We start from the raw sequence: 15072 nt of genomic DNA, 5'->3' as shown, positions 1-15072 counted from the left end.
GTCTCAGACAGTTGGCTCACGTGCAGATATGTTTGGCCCTAGAGGTTATCTAGAGACACAGGTTATAGGCTACTTCTTGCTTAGGTTTTTAAAGAGTGGAGATTTTATTACCGTCCTGTAAGGGTGTCACGATTTCGATTTTATATCGAAATCGATCGAAATTACATCTCAATCTCGAACTTCGAACTTAAAAGTAGAATCGACGATGCAGCCACACCCCCAATGTCATGTCCAGCATGTATGCCAAGATGCACAAACACACACGCATGTGCTGAACTGCAGCGTCAACACTCCTCTAATTTTAGGCTGCAGCCAGTTACACATCAACCTACCGAAATCAAAGCCCCTCTTGCTACTTTGAAGTCACTGGTGTGGAAGTATTCGTTCATTCACGTCAATTAAAACTAACTTAGCCTACTAAACTTAGCAAGTGAAAAGATGATCTAGTTACAGTCCAAAGTTACTTTAAGGCTTAAAATGCACATTGATAAGTACATATTCCATGAACACTAACCTTGGGTCTCTTCGGAGTGTGCTGAAACAATCAAATTAACATTCTGTGTTGTTTCATTCCACTATGTTCACGTCTCTGTTTTAGCCTAATGTTAGTTCTGTTTACATTACAACCTCGCGGTTGGAAAGGATTCAAAATAAAAAGCGGTTTCAAAATAAAAGCCCCCCGAAACAGAAAAGGAAAAGGCCAAAAAGAGTAAATAACACATAAGGAATGCATTAATAGTAATATTTAAAAAAAAGATTGAAAATCGAATCGAATCGTGACTTTAAAATCGAAAATTACATCGAATCGAGGATTTAGAGAATCGTGACACCCCTACCATCCTGCAGTATAAAGTCCAACTAACCCAAGTCTTAGAAAAGACAGATGAAGAACCATAGAAGAGATAAGTTATCTTACCCTCCTGTTTGGAAGTCGTAAAAGACAAAAAGAGACAAAAAGAGACAAAAAATACTGCTTGGAGAGTTGAATGCCAAAGTTTAATGAACTCTTTACTTTTCAGCACTTTAAAGGTGTTAAAGGGGTGGTTCAGGATTTTGGACATAGGACCTCATTTCCAAGTAAGCAAGTGTGATATTTATCAGTGGAGACCGTTTTCAACACGTTTCATCCAGTCCTTCTAATTGCAGAGTTCGCAGGTGCTAGGCTAGCGCAAGTCAACGGTATGTGCTAGCCTGCCACTAAAAACAGTCTTACCCACTCCAAAGTACACCCGAGGCAAATAAATTATAACGCCAGACTATCGATGTAAATGTCTGTTTTGATAGTGTTATTTCTAACGTTATTCTATCCTTGCATTTCAACGATCGCATTACATTTTGAGGGACTAGTTTCTTAGCAGCGGCGGAATTATACTTGCTCCGGTTAGTAGTACTGCGCCGAAAAGTAAACAGTAAAGCGCGCACTCCAATGGGGATGCCTAGTAGTAGCCTTGGTAATATCAGTCCGCCACTGAGGTGCAAAATGACTACTACCAACTTCAGGGACCAAAGTATAACTATTGCAACGTGATGCGAGGGTAGTTGTATTTCTCACACTATTCTATCAACACAGACATTTACATCGATTGTCTGGAATTTGCCTCGGGTGTACTTTGGAGTGGGTAAGACTGTCTTTAGTGGCAGGCTAGCACATACCGTTGACTTGCGCTAGCCTAGCACCTGCAAACTCTGCAATTAGAAGGACTGGATGAAACGTGTTGAAAACGGTCTCCACTGATAAATATCACACTTGCTTACTTGGAAATGAGGTCTTATGTCCAAAATCCTGAACCACCCCTTTAACAAAATGAGGCGCAATATCCACTTGCGGGTTACAATGTTGTAGATGATACAAATAATGAAAAAATAAAAAGGGTAAATCCACAAAATAGAAATAAGGAGTAAAACCACAAATGGAGAAAAAGAAAATTCAATGAAAATAGTAAATCCACAAATGAAGAAAAAGGTCGGCTGATTGTCGTTCAGCAGTCACTCGCAGTCGGAGCAGCAGGTGCGATTACAGCAACAGGTGCGGCGGAGCTGCAACTCAGCCTAGCACGAAGTCCAACACTTTGCTTCTCAACGAATTACGGAGGACGAATTCTAACAACCGAACGCAACAATGAAAAAAGTTGGAGAAAAAAAGAAGAAGCAGCCCCATTCTTTAGTTCAACCCCTATTTATACCATATAACTTTTACCCAGAGTATTGAACAATCTAACCAGGTCAGCATAGCCTTAACATAAATTAAACAACCAAAAAAGTATGTAATCTCACCCAAGAATAAGCAGTCTACATACAGTTCAACCAGTAGGCTAATTTTGTTATCAGGTATGCCTGGGTTAAACAAGAAAGTGGGCTAGCCAGCCAACGCAAAAACAAGACCATCACACAGTTCACAGTGTCCTACTGTACAATGTCTCCTTGCTCCCCTGTATCGCCGGCTTCAATAAGTTTCTCCACTTCCTCTGGTTAGTTGCAGATGGTATTTTGTCCATTGCGGGAGACGATCAATTTGGCTGGGTATCCAAATCTCTATTCGATGTTCAGTGATTGTAGACGCTTCTTCACCCCATCAAACTACTTTCTTTGCTTGTGCACCTCCGCAGAAAATCTGGAAAGAACATGACTCGGTGTTCTTGGCATTTTACCATTTTAATTTCTCTGGCAGCCCCTATTACTCATTGTCGATCTTGAAAGTTGAGGAACTTCATGATTAGCACTCAGGGATATTTTTGTTCGGTTGCAGGCCTACTAGGACGTCCGCCAATTCAATGTGCTTGTTCAGTTATAAGTGGACTTGTTAATGATGTTCCAAACACGTTAAGCAGCCATTCTTCTAGAAATCTGACAGCATTGCTCCCTCATGCCTTTTCAGGGAAATTTACCAGGCATAGGTTGCATCGTCTATTTCTATTCTCCAAATCCTCTATTCTGGAGTTGAGCAGCTCGACTTGGTTCTCCATAGTTTGCACCGTTTTTTTGCATGCCACTGATGCTATCTTCTGTACTGCTAATTCGATGTTCAGCTTCAGAAATCTTACCTCCAAAGTCACGAATTTCAGTCTTAATGTCTTGTATAATTTGGAAGCGAAAACATCTTTCAAATCAGAAATGGCTTTCATCACCTCACTTTCCTCATTAACCATAGCCAGTAACGGACTGGGATTAAAAAACGGCCCTGGCATTTTCACCAACCAGCGGCCCACACGGGGACGCGCATGCACGCGCATGTATGTGCTCGCAACACACAGATATAACTTCACATGCACGGACATAACACGTTTGTAGCCCCATTGGTGATGAACTCTAACTTTAATAGGCTATGCATAAAGACTGAACCAAGAACATGAATATATCAATGCACAACTTGTAGGCCTTATACTAAGGCTGTGTACTGATGTTGTGACAAGCTATGTTGTTGTAAGAATGTGAAATGAATAAATATCAGAACAAGAGGCTTTTGCGCAATAGCCAAAAGATAATGCGCTTTTACTGTAGCCTAGTAGAGTTTGCGAGGTGGAAAACAATAGGAAATAATAGCTTTTAAAATGTCAATTTAAATTGTAGACTTATATAATGCACTGGTGTGCATTTTAAATCCGAAATAATAAGGAATGTGAGGAGGCTGCTATTAACTTTAAAGAGTGCATCTACAATTGAAACTATCAGCCTTTGACGCAAATTTAATAGCCATGCCCGGTACAGGATGTGTGCTTTAGTTGACAGCATGGTAACTAGATTTTAATCAGTCAGCGGAAGCAGCTGTCCGTTAATGTTCATGCTGATTTTGCAACTGCGAGGTCCATGGCAGGCGCCCCACAGAAATGTTTAATTTTGCGAGTGAGATGCACGCTGCCCCCTCTGCGGCGCGTTCGCCCCTAGTTTCAGAGCTATTCTAGGGCCGTGACTGTGGTAAACATATTATACAACTATGCACAATTCTTGCAGGTAGCACATTTCTTTATTTTTGTATCTTCCTATATCTCCGCGGCATCATCAAAGTCCGACGCTTTGACTGTATAGGCCTACTCGTTTAGAGGAGACTTTTTCAGGCCCAGTGCGTGGCGAGATGTGTCAATTTCCGACTGTAGATTTTCAACCGTAGCACCTTAACTGAATTTAAGCAGACATTCTCGTATGTTTCGAAGTGCATTTGGGGACAGTTTATTAGCTTTTATAAGGGGAAAATTCCGAGGATCAAGGCATGCTAGATCGGCAATTCCCCGTGCTGAAGGAAGTAGACGCATTCGGTTTTGAAATTCCCAGAAGTCATTGCTTCATGTAGCCTAACTTTTGTAAACCAATAATAAAATAAAAGATACAGGCAGCATATGTATTGTATTCCAATTTCAAACAATGCACTTGTTCAAACAATTCATTTGATTGAATAAGGTTACAAAAGAATGTAGACTGATGTAAATATTGAGGGTCACCATGACTGTAGTGTAGAGACTCATGTCTGGTATAAATACTGATCAGTTTCCATCTATTAAAGAGGAAAAGGGAGTTAGAGATAAATGGCTTATTCGTAAGCCATGTAACACTACTGATGCTTGATAGTGGGCCGAGAGATATTGTAAAACCATTCTTTAATACCAATTCTTTACGATAAATGGGCCGCGCAAACCCGACAAACATGCCGATCCGTGATTGGCCGGCCCAAACGGCCCACGAGGGGCCGCGGTCCTTCTGGCATCTGCCCAAATGACAGACCGTCCAGTCCGTCACTGACCATAGCTTCTGTGCCTAGCAACATTTTAGCTTCTTCAGGAGTTTCTTCCTTTTTGTCAAGATTCTTTTTAGTTGTCGTCTTTCGAGTCGCCATTTATGTTATTTACTTGTGTTAAATGCAATATAGTCAATCGATAGATAGATAGATAGATAGATAGATAGATACTTTATTGATCCCCAGGGTTCAATTTTGTTTTGGGGCTATGAAACAACTAAAAACAGGATTTAGGGCATTTTGTAGTGAGAGTTGCTTCTAACGTGACCTACTCACTCCCCGCCAACTTGGATCCCCCAGAGAAATGTTTTTTAACAAAAACACATTGCTCACAGTTATTGGCACCCCTAGAAAAATCTTATACAAAACATAACAGAAACATTTTCCTATATAATTTCAACGTATTTAATCAAGTGTGTTGACATTTGTAAGTCAGGGAATGTCTATAAAAACTAGGTACTTTTTTGAAATTGCCTATATTTACAGTTAAAACAATGATGAAAAGGTTGTAATCAACTGGAAATGTGACAAACATGCTTGGACAATGACCCATGGTTATTTTGCTCCTACGTACATTATCAGTCCCTCCAGGAATTCGCCATGTTGCGATCGCAACAATTAACGCAACAATTAAAAATCATAGAAATTAATAACATTGTAAGACATTTACCTCTTCTATGATCCAAGAATGATTTCATACAAGTTATTTTTTAACATTTATTTTAACTAATGACATAGAAAACATCCCGAATTCTATCCACATATCGTAATGCACTATGCAAAAAGTTATTTCCAGTCGTAGCAGAACACAGTGAGATGCAAGCGTTCCAATCCACTTAGATATGTTATTACGCTACTCTCACGTCCTTAAAGTGGAAGGCAGTCAATTAGACTTACACACCACCAATGTAATAACATTAAAGAAAAGTGTAGTCTAATAGTTTAAATCAATATGAAATTACTAGATACTTAGTTGGCTATTAGTAATTATGCAAGTCACAGAATATGAACTATTAAAAAGATATGAACTTAATATGAATTACAACATATATGAATGTATTGAAACATATGACATTATGCCATCTCTTTAGGGGGCTGTCTTTTTTGGACAGTTATACGAATGGTTATACTGCTTTGTTAATTTCCCCAGTCAAAGTATTTACATAAATAAAGTAGGCCTACTTTGATTTTCTGTAACCCTTACTATTTACCTTTACTTATCCTTTTTAATAAGCATCAAGATTATCCATATTTTGGTCTTACTAACCTTAATTACCCTCAATTAAAAAATAATTTAAGAAAAAATCGCAACTATTTTTGCAATTTTCACTTCCTCTCGCAATTTCTTCGCAACAAACAGCTAAAAACACTGCAACTTCCATCGCAATTTTTTAGAAAAGTTGTCGCGAAATCAGGCATTTTAGATAGCAACAATCTCAAAAAATCCTCGCGAAATCCTGGAGGGACTGCATTATGGAGGATGTAAGATGGGCAAAAAATGTCATGAGAACCACTGTTGGATTGTTACAGAAAAAGGTATCATCTTGGAGTCACCAAGTCCCCCCAAAAATCTTTATAGATTATTTAGAGGGCATGCCAGGTAAAAACCTATCCAGTCATTTATTGTGTGATATTGTTGGGCTGTTTGTTGCTGTGATATTGTGGGGTTGTTTTTATTCCCAAAGGCCTTGGGAACCTAATTAAGGTGCATGTTATCATGAACCCCAAGAAAAACCTGAACATTTTCAAAGGAAATCTGCCAAAACACTAAAAGTGTGTCATGATTGGATCATTCATCAGGTCAATGAACCAAAACAAACGTCCAGATCAAAACTGATATGGTTTACTGAACACAAAATCAAGCTTCAACCATTGCCATCTTAGTCCTCTGATCTAAACTCCATAGAAAAACAGTGGGGTGAGTCAAAGCGAAGAATGCACAAGTGTGGACTATCTGGGGAGATTTTGTAACGACGAATGGTCTTAAATCCCTTGCTTTGTATTTTCCAACATTATGGAGTGTCATAGGAGAATATTACCAGCTGTTTTATTGGTAAAGGGAGGCTTAAGAAGGTATTACAAGCAGGGGTTCCAATAATTGTAAGTGATGTGTTTTTGTTAAAAATATTTATTTCTTTATGAGATTTTGCTTTTTCTCATAACAAATGTGCTTCCCTTCAAAGTTGGATTTTCCTCATTGTTTACAGTGGGCAGTGCTTTGACTTGGCCAGCTTCCCTCGCGGTCCGCTCGCGGAATCACGAGACTTTAATTTGTATTTTTCCAGTGACGCTGCAACAACTGGCAGAGGTCTCAAGTGAGCAGGGTGTCTCGTAAAAAGAAATGGAGCTGGAAAACCCTACACAGACTTCACTACAGACTTGAGCAGACTGGTTTAGAAATAATTTCATAGCCAGAAATATGCCTGCCCTGCCCTAATAAAGAAATATTTGGTTAATGGTGAGTGAATCCCGTTTGCAGCCGTAGAAGAAACGCAGGACCAATTAAACATTCTGGTTTTCTCCGAGTGCAACGATGATAGACAGACATCATTTGGACAAAATATAGAGCATATTAACCTCCGTTGCTCAGCCAAATGCCTTCCTGTTACGTCCTGTTATGGAGTTACAGGCGATAAACGATTTTTGATGGTCACAAGTTTACTTCATTAGTGTTTATTTTTTTGATTATTAAAGAGTGTTTTTCATTTAAAGGCTTGACTTCGTGCTTATTCAGAAGAGCATTTAGTGCTCTCCCCAATCCCAGACGTTCACATTGCATGTTTGTTTGTAATGGATGCAACCGCTAGATACGCTTGTCATAGGCGCCGATACCATGGGTGTTCCGTCTCTCGGGCACCCACTGAAAACATCGAGCACCCACGTGTGCCAGCTTACAGTCCCGGCTAAATTTACATTAATTTAAAATAAAACATCGCAGTTTATGTTAAATTCAGCATCTCTCATAATGTGATTGGATATGTTGCTGTCAATTCCCTACTCCATATACTAACCACCAATGAGAGCGTCTCTCGTATAAAAAAAATCCTGACACTTCCCACCTGAAGAATTAACGCAAGGCTTTGTCGGGTCTTCAGCCCCGAATGTTTAAAATGTATATAGCCCTGAATATCATTTTAAAAGTAGTCTGACAAAGCTTATTGTTTTGTGACACAGCTAAACACTGGTACCTCATAGAACGTCTATAACATAGCCTAGGTGGTCGCAACTCACAAAAGTAAAGCAGATAGAAAGAACTCACGCAAATCTAGCCTACAACACGCAGACAGCTTCATGCGCAGGGGAGAGAGAGCGCGCGCACAGGTGCTTTATGATTGTTGGCTTCTGATGGTATCTTGCTAATTCACTGAACTGCATTAGGTGACACAAATGGTATTGCCTTTATCTTATAACTCCTTGTCTGAGCGACTACCAGGCCTATGGTTTTTAAAAGTCAGATGTTCCCTGACAAAGACATTCGAAAATTAAGAATGTTTATTGACTTGAAAAATACACAAATTTTTGCAAACTCCCTTCATTTAACCCTTGAAGACATCGCGGTCTCGTGCGCTATGTAGATCGTTTCTCGTACCATTTAATTTCTCAGAATTTAGGTCTACTAGGCCTACAATAACGTCATCCCCAAATACATCTTTTATTTTTACTTGATCAACCACAAAGAGTAGCATAGGCCTACTCTGCACAGTGCACTGACGACTGTAGCAGCCCAAGGTAACCAGTTGTTGTCAGAGCCGGACAGTAACGGAGTACATTTACTTGAGTACAGTACTTGAGTACAATTTTGAGGGATCTGTACTTTGCTCGAGTATCATTTTTGGGGAGTACTCATGACTTTACTTAAGTATATTTGAGAGTCAAATATTGTACTCTTTACTCCACTACATTTATATCCATAACCGTGAGTACCCGTTACTACTAAAAAAAAAGGAAAAAAGAAGAATCTCGGAAACCCTCAATTTGTTGTTTCCCTCTCAAACGTGATTGGATTGTGCAGGCGCCACCGATTGGGACAGCCTATCAGCAATCACCTTCAGCTTTCCGCCAAAGTCAACTCCATGGTCAGATTTAGATAAGAGACAAAACCATGGACGAAACAATGGATGAAGACGCAGCAGGTCCATCCCGGGAATGTGCCAACCTGTGGCCCCACCTCGGCAGACTATTTCAATTTGCTGAACAAGTTAATGATAGTTTTCGCTTCAAGTGTTTCAATTACAAAATAGTATTTTGTATTTGAAATACGTATTTTAAATACATGTATTATAAATACTGTCCATCTTTGGCAACATGGTAAAAAGATGAAAATGACACGATTTTACTTTCAATTCCTTTTACATTCTCCACATTAACATTTTTCATAACTCCATGTAGGACGTTTCTGTACATAAATGTAAGCACTGTGGCAGTAGTAATGCAATATTTAGAAAATGTAGGCTACTCCTGTACTCTTGATACTCAAGTACTTTTAAAAACAAGTACTTCAGTACTTTTACTTAAGTAGACATCTGACTGTTGTACTTTTACTTGTACTTGAGTAAAATTTAGCAAGGGGTATCTGTACTTTTACTCAAGTAATGAAGCTATGTACTCTGTCCGCCTCTGGTTGTTGTAGATGAGAGGCAACCCCTTGTTTCAGATAGCCAACATGTTACCTGGGTGTTGCCTACGTTATTAATTAATGGTAGCCTACAATAGTTAATTGATTTGTGTAACATATTAGTTGGCTCAAAGAGTAGGGAATCAGGATGGAACGCGTGTGTTGCTTTTGCGGGATCGAATCCAGTTTAATGCTAGTTTTCAAAACATATATTTTTTGACATGTCTTTTGTCCGAGTGGCTGTAATGTAGCCGAGCGCTCATGGTGTATGAAAAGCGACTTCAAACCGCCTAAAACAACTTGTTTGTGAATGTCTGACAACTGCTGCAGCGCATGCACGCGCAAGGAAACCAGTAGGTGGAGAAACCAGAAGGCACACAACACCGGAACGATTTTAAGGCTATTTCGCATAGGCTACTCAATGGTGCTATTTCACACGCATTATAGCGACCCCCACTCACCGGGGTTAGGTGGAAGGTGTTAATAGACGATTGGCGTAGGGCTGTCAAAATTGCTCAAAAATGACGTTCGAATATCCCCTCTAAAATAAACACATGTATTCGAATATATTGAAATATCTAGGCTATATTATTTGCGCATTATGTCAGTGACGCGCATCATGTCATCTGTTTTTAACTTTTTGTATGGTTATTGCTTGACAGGGGGGATCCCAAGCAGCTTTCAGCCATAAGGCATTTCCTAATTCACCCGACACTGATATTCAAAATGTTGAAACTATTTCGGCATAGCCTATAAGCAGTTTAATTAAATGTTATGTTAGTTGTAAACAAACGGGCTACTTGGTGAGGCTTGGCCTCACAGATGCGCTCGTGCCTTAAAGGGACACCAGGCAAGCCTGATGCTTTTTCTCTACGAAACTCCCCCTCGCTCGGTATGAAGCTCTTTTCCTTTTCTTTGCATCTTCCGTCAAGGGTTTTCGCTGCTTCTTTGCCGGCTCTGCCATTATACACACGTTTGCAACAATCGCTAGCGTTACGTTAGCCTCCCTCTGTGCTGTGGATGCAGGATGGAAACTGAAACTGCTTCGGTCGCCGGGTACGATACACTGAACTTGCAAGCGGGATATTCTTCCTACAGGCAGTAGGGGCAGGCGAGAGAGTCTTCATTCGCCATATACCAACTTACGAAGATGAGTAATTAACACAAAAACGTTGCCTGGTGTCCCTTTAAATGGCAATACAAATCTTCACAATATAGGCCTATTAACTGACCGCCCGATTCATGTTGGCTGGGGGCAGGGGGGGGCCATCAGACATTTGTTCCCAAGGGTCTATGAATTGTTAAAGCAACACCAAAGAGTTTTTTGTACCTTAAAATAATGTTTCCAAAATCGTTTCAGTGGTTCATCAACTTGTAACAGGGTGAACGGCACTTCTGCATTCGCTTCACAGCCCTCTATCGGCTATAACCGCACTATGTAAGTTTGCCAGATCGGGTAGCGGATCTGTAGTTCGATGGAATGAGACATACTGTAAGAAACTACAAATTTGACTTGCATCTGATGTCGCAATACATCGTACTTTCATAAATCGTGCAACATATTCTACCTTGTCTATGGACATCGTTATTTGCAAAGCCGGTGCTGGATAAACAAATAGCATGCGTGCGACAGAGGGAAAGTTCTTTGGTGTTGCTTTAATCCGGCCCTGCCCCCAACGAACACAACTTTCCACCTCTGTGACAGCTTAAAAGAAGTCAAGGACTCCTAACTCACTAAGACCTACTTACTGTAGGCTGTGCAAACCACAGGTCTTTTTTTTTGGGCAAGCCTGCATTCGAGGCAGGCCTTCTGTTGAAGAATTTTATATAAATCCTGCGCTAACAGTAATCCTCCTACCCCCGCTACCACAGCTGTGGATAGTGTGGCATGCTCACGCTTTATGTCTCCTTATTGCAAACTAGGCCTATAGCCAAACCATTTACGTCTTCAAAAAATAACAACTTGCCAGATATGCCTTCATATCTTTGGGCTTCATTCAGCATTTTGTTCTTCCACTGGAAATGACTCTTCTACATTTGCTGCCTGCTGCATTCTTTCTGTTTGTATTGTTTAGAAAATGTTTGACGTCTTGAGTTAATGCATTAAACATTGTTTGCTGGTAACCAGCCACAAATAGCCTACAGATTCTTGCGTGCACAGCAGTTACCAGTCCCCTGTCCAAGAGTTCGAATCTGGGTTAAGATTTTGACAACAATATTGACATTGTTGTTTACCTAAGTTTATATTTCGTGCAGATCATATTATCAAATTCAGAATCAGCCTTCTTGGCTTGGTTTGCGCAAACTTACAATGACCCCCCCCCCCCTCCATGAAAATCAAAGGCTACATATTCTCAGCTGCCTCGTCAAAAAGTGCGCACCACCTTATTATTATCTGCAGGTGTGTGACTTTTACTTACGTGCACATGGCTGCAAATTGACTTTTAATTTATGTATTTTCTGCCTTGGGCATTTTAAAATATGGATGTATGGTGGTTAGAAGTGTAAATATCAATTAGAAACCTAAATATATTTATAATTATTAATTTGCAAACAAATAACTGGCGTCAGTGACGTCTTTGACATGAAGATCCCTGGAACTATGCTTCTACTAGCATTCTACCACATAGACAAGTGCTATTTCAAGAAAAAGTCCTTGTATATGGGTCTAGAGGCATTTCTTAGTAAAAGTTGGAAACAGGACTTTTTGATGGAGATTTGATGGCGTTGATGGAGGGGTGTGAGGAACCAGTGATGCGCTGAGCACTTTTCACCATCCTCTGCCGTTCTTTCCAGTCGGAGGCAGAGCAGTTGCCATACCATACTGTGACACAGTTGGTGAGGATGCTCTCAATGGTGCAGCGGTAGAGGTTTAGAAGTTCACCAGGATCTGAGGAGAGAGGTTGTGTTCTTTAGTCTCCTCAGGAAGAAGAGATGCTGGTGAGCCTTCTTGATCAAGGTAGAGGTGTTGAGGGTCCAAGAGAGGTCCACAGAGATGTGGACACCCAGAAACATGAACTGGTGGCATGCTCCACCTCAGTCCTGTTGATGAGGATGGGGCTTTGTGTGCTAGCTTTTGACTTCCTGAAGTCCACAATGAGGTCTTTGGTCCTCTTGGTGTTGAGAGCCAGGTTGTTGTCGGTGCTCCGCGATGTTAGGTGCTGGACCTCCTCCCTGCAGGCTGTCTCATTATTGTTGCTGATGAGAGCAATCACCGTAGTGTTGTCTGCAAACTTCACAATGGTGTTAGAGCCATGTACAGATGCAGTTGTAGGTGAAGAGGGAGTAAAGGAGGGCTCACGCCAGTGTTCAGGGTGAGGGTTGAGTGGGTGAGGTTATCTAATCTAACAGACTGCGGTCTGTTGGTTAGGAAGTCCAGAATCTAGTTTCAGAGGGAGGTATTGATGTCCAGTTCACTGAGTTTGGTGATCAGTTTGGAGGGGATAATGGTGTTGAATGCTGAACTGAAGTCAATGAACAGCATTCTCACATAGGTGTTGCTATTGTCAAGGAGGGACAGGGCAGAGTGAATTGCCATAAAGATGGCATCCTCTGTTCTGGCAAATTCTGTTGAAGCATTCTATACTGCAAACAAAATCTACCTCTGGGTACAAATAAAGTAACTTAACCCTCTAACCGCCCATGTCGCAATATTGCGACAAGCGTCATTACTGAATAAAACTGACGATAGACGCGAGTACAGTGTAAAATCTCATTTGTACTCTTGACCACTAGTTGGCGGACACCCAGAGCTTCGATTCAAGCTCAACCTTTTTTTTAAAAGTTTTCAGGAAGCATGCGAAAAACACGCGAGAAACACACGAAGAAGACGTGCATTTCCTCCATAACGCGGAAGCGACGCGGGCCATAGTTTTGCACAAATTGATGCAGAAATACACCAAATGTTGAAAAAAAAATTCACGTGTGATGAAGTCTTGGATCTGTTATTCACCTATTCTGATTCTGAAGGAGAATATCTGCCTTTTGGAGAATATGATCGATCGTCTATTGACTGATAGTCACGGTGCGTCTGTGAATGGAGGTACGTCTTTGCGACAGTGTCCACTAAGCATACCATGCTTATTTCGACCGATTTCGACCCTCTGCCCAACATAGCTGGAGGTGCCAGTGGCAATAGTGATGATAGTGTCCGTAATGGACGTGGTATAAACAGCAGGGGTTGTAAAAATAGGGCTCTGAAGAACTACAAAGTCACCCGCGATATGGAACTGATTTGACCAGGCTACTTTATTGTATAGTAGCATAGGGTTTGTGATTATAGTAATAGTTTACTATTGTTGGTTTACATGTGACTGTATTCCTGTTCATTTGTTATGTCGGTGAAATGACAAAAAAAGAAAGAAAAACTGCTCAAATATGTTCAACATCTAGTATTTACTGAAATGTGCATAATTCACGGTGGTTACCATCCAGTGACGTCATAATATGCAAATTAGATGAGTAAATTTACCCCCTTCACAAACCTCTGTTCATACTAAATGATTTTCACATTTACAGTAGGACTTTATCTCTGACCACTTGCAAGCCATGGCCTTTTGAAATTTTTATGTACAAATCCAATTTATTATTTTTAAACCCTGGCAGCTAAAGGGTTACACTTGAACTTGCACTAGTTATAAAGTTATTCATCTAGCTATTAATTCACAGGACATGCAATCATTTTACTAACACAAATGTTATGAAGAATAAGGATAATTGCTCATGCATTTGTCATATCTGTGGCCCCTCAAATAAAGTAGTGAATAATGACATGTGTTTCGAGAACTCCAAAGTTATGTTCAAATCAGAATTTGAGCAGTGATGTACGGAGCCCTCCGGGTGACATGGGGAAAAAAAACATGGGTTAAAAAAAAAAAAAAAAAGTAATGGGGAAAAAACGATGCACTTTTGCGGGATCTCATTGTGGGATCTCGCAAAAAGTTTTGCGAGATCTCGCAAAACTTTATTTCTACTTTTGGAACTTGCTGGCCTTCCTACTAGTGGGGGGCCTTAAGCACATAAATAGGTTGTTTCGCGCAATTTCTTCTAAAAGCGCCAAATTTGGCACAGATGTAGGTCAAGTTATACTGAAATGATTTAGCTAGGGCGCCGGAGCCAGAGACCCTCGGGGCCAAGATGGCAGCCAATCCAATATGGCCGCTGCCCGAAAAGAGTTCCGACTAGATTTTTAACCACATGAGCTACAAAAACAAACTTGATGTCTTTTTCAACTTAATTGATCATGGGAAACACATTGGAATGTTTATATTTATGACCCAGTATATCTGGACAGCTTAATCCTCCAATTCCAATATGGCCCCTGTCCAAAAAATCAGTTTTGACTGTAGTTATACCCCATTGTTTGCGCCAATTTATCTACAAGCACCAAATTTGGCACAGATGTAGCTCAGGTCATACTGAAATGATTTAGCTAGGGCACCACAGCCAGCGACCCTTGGGGCCAAGATGGCAGCCAAATCCAATATGGCCGCTGCCCGAAAAGTGTTCCGACTACAACTTTTGAACCACATGAGCTGCAAATACAAACTTGATGTCTTTTTCAGCTTAATTGATCATGGGAAACACATATAAATGTTCATCTTTATGACCCAGTATATCTGGACCCCTTAATCCTCCAATTCCAATATGGCCTTACACCCCATTGTTTTCGCCAATTTATCTACAAGCACAAAATTTGGCATGGATGCAGCTGAGGGCATACTGAAATGAT

General features: G+C 40.5%; 1 protein-coding gene and 1 long non-coding RNA gene across 3 annotated transcripts in view; one reads left to right on the top strand and one right to left on the bottom strand.

Annotated features, from left to right (window-relative positions):
- Positions 1–15072, bottom strand: part of LOC143116579 (uncharacterized) — a 46497-nt gene that overhangs the window by 9005 nt on the left and 22420 nt on the right. The window lies entirely within an intron of this gene.
- Positions 1–15072, top strand: part of LOC143116578 (interleukin-10 receptor subunit beta-like) — a 98314-nt gene that overhangs the window by 71426 nt on the left and 11816 nt on the right. The window lies entirely within an intron of this gene.

The sequence above is a fragment of the Alosa pseudoharengus genome, unplaced genomic scaffold (assembly GCF_046254945.1).
Source record: "Alosa pseudoharengus isolate Yale_2024_CS ecotype anadromous, Long Island Sound unplaced genomic scaffold, YU_APseudo_1.1 YU_APseudo_1.1_scf_11, whole genome shotgun sequence".
NCBI lineage: Eukaryota > Metazoa > Chordata > Actinopteri > Clupeiformes > Clupeidae > Alosa > Alosa pseudoharengus.
The sequence above is the reverse complement of the archived record's forward strand: the minus strand, read 5'-3'. Positions and strand labels throughout refer to the sequence as shown.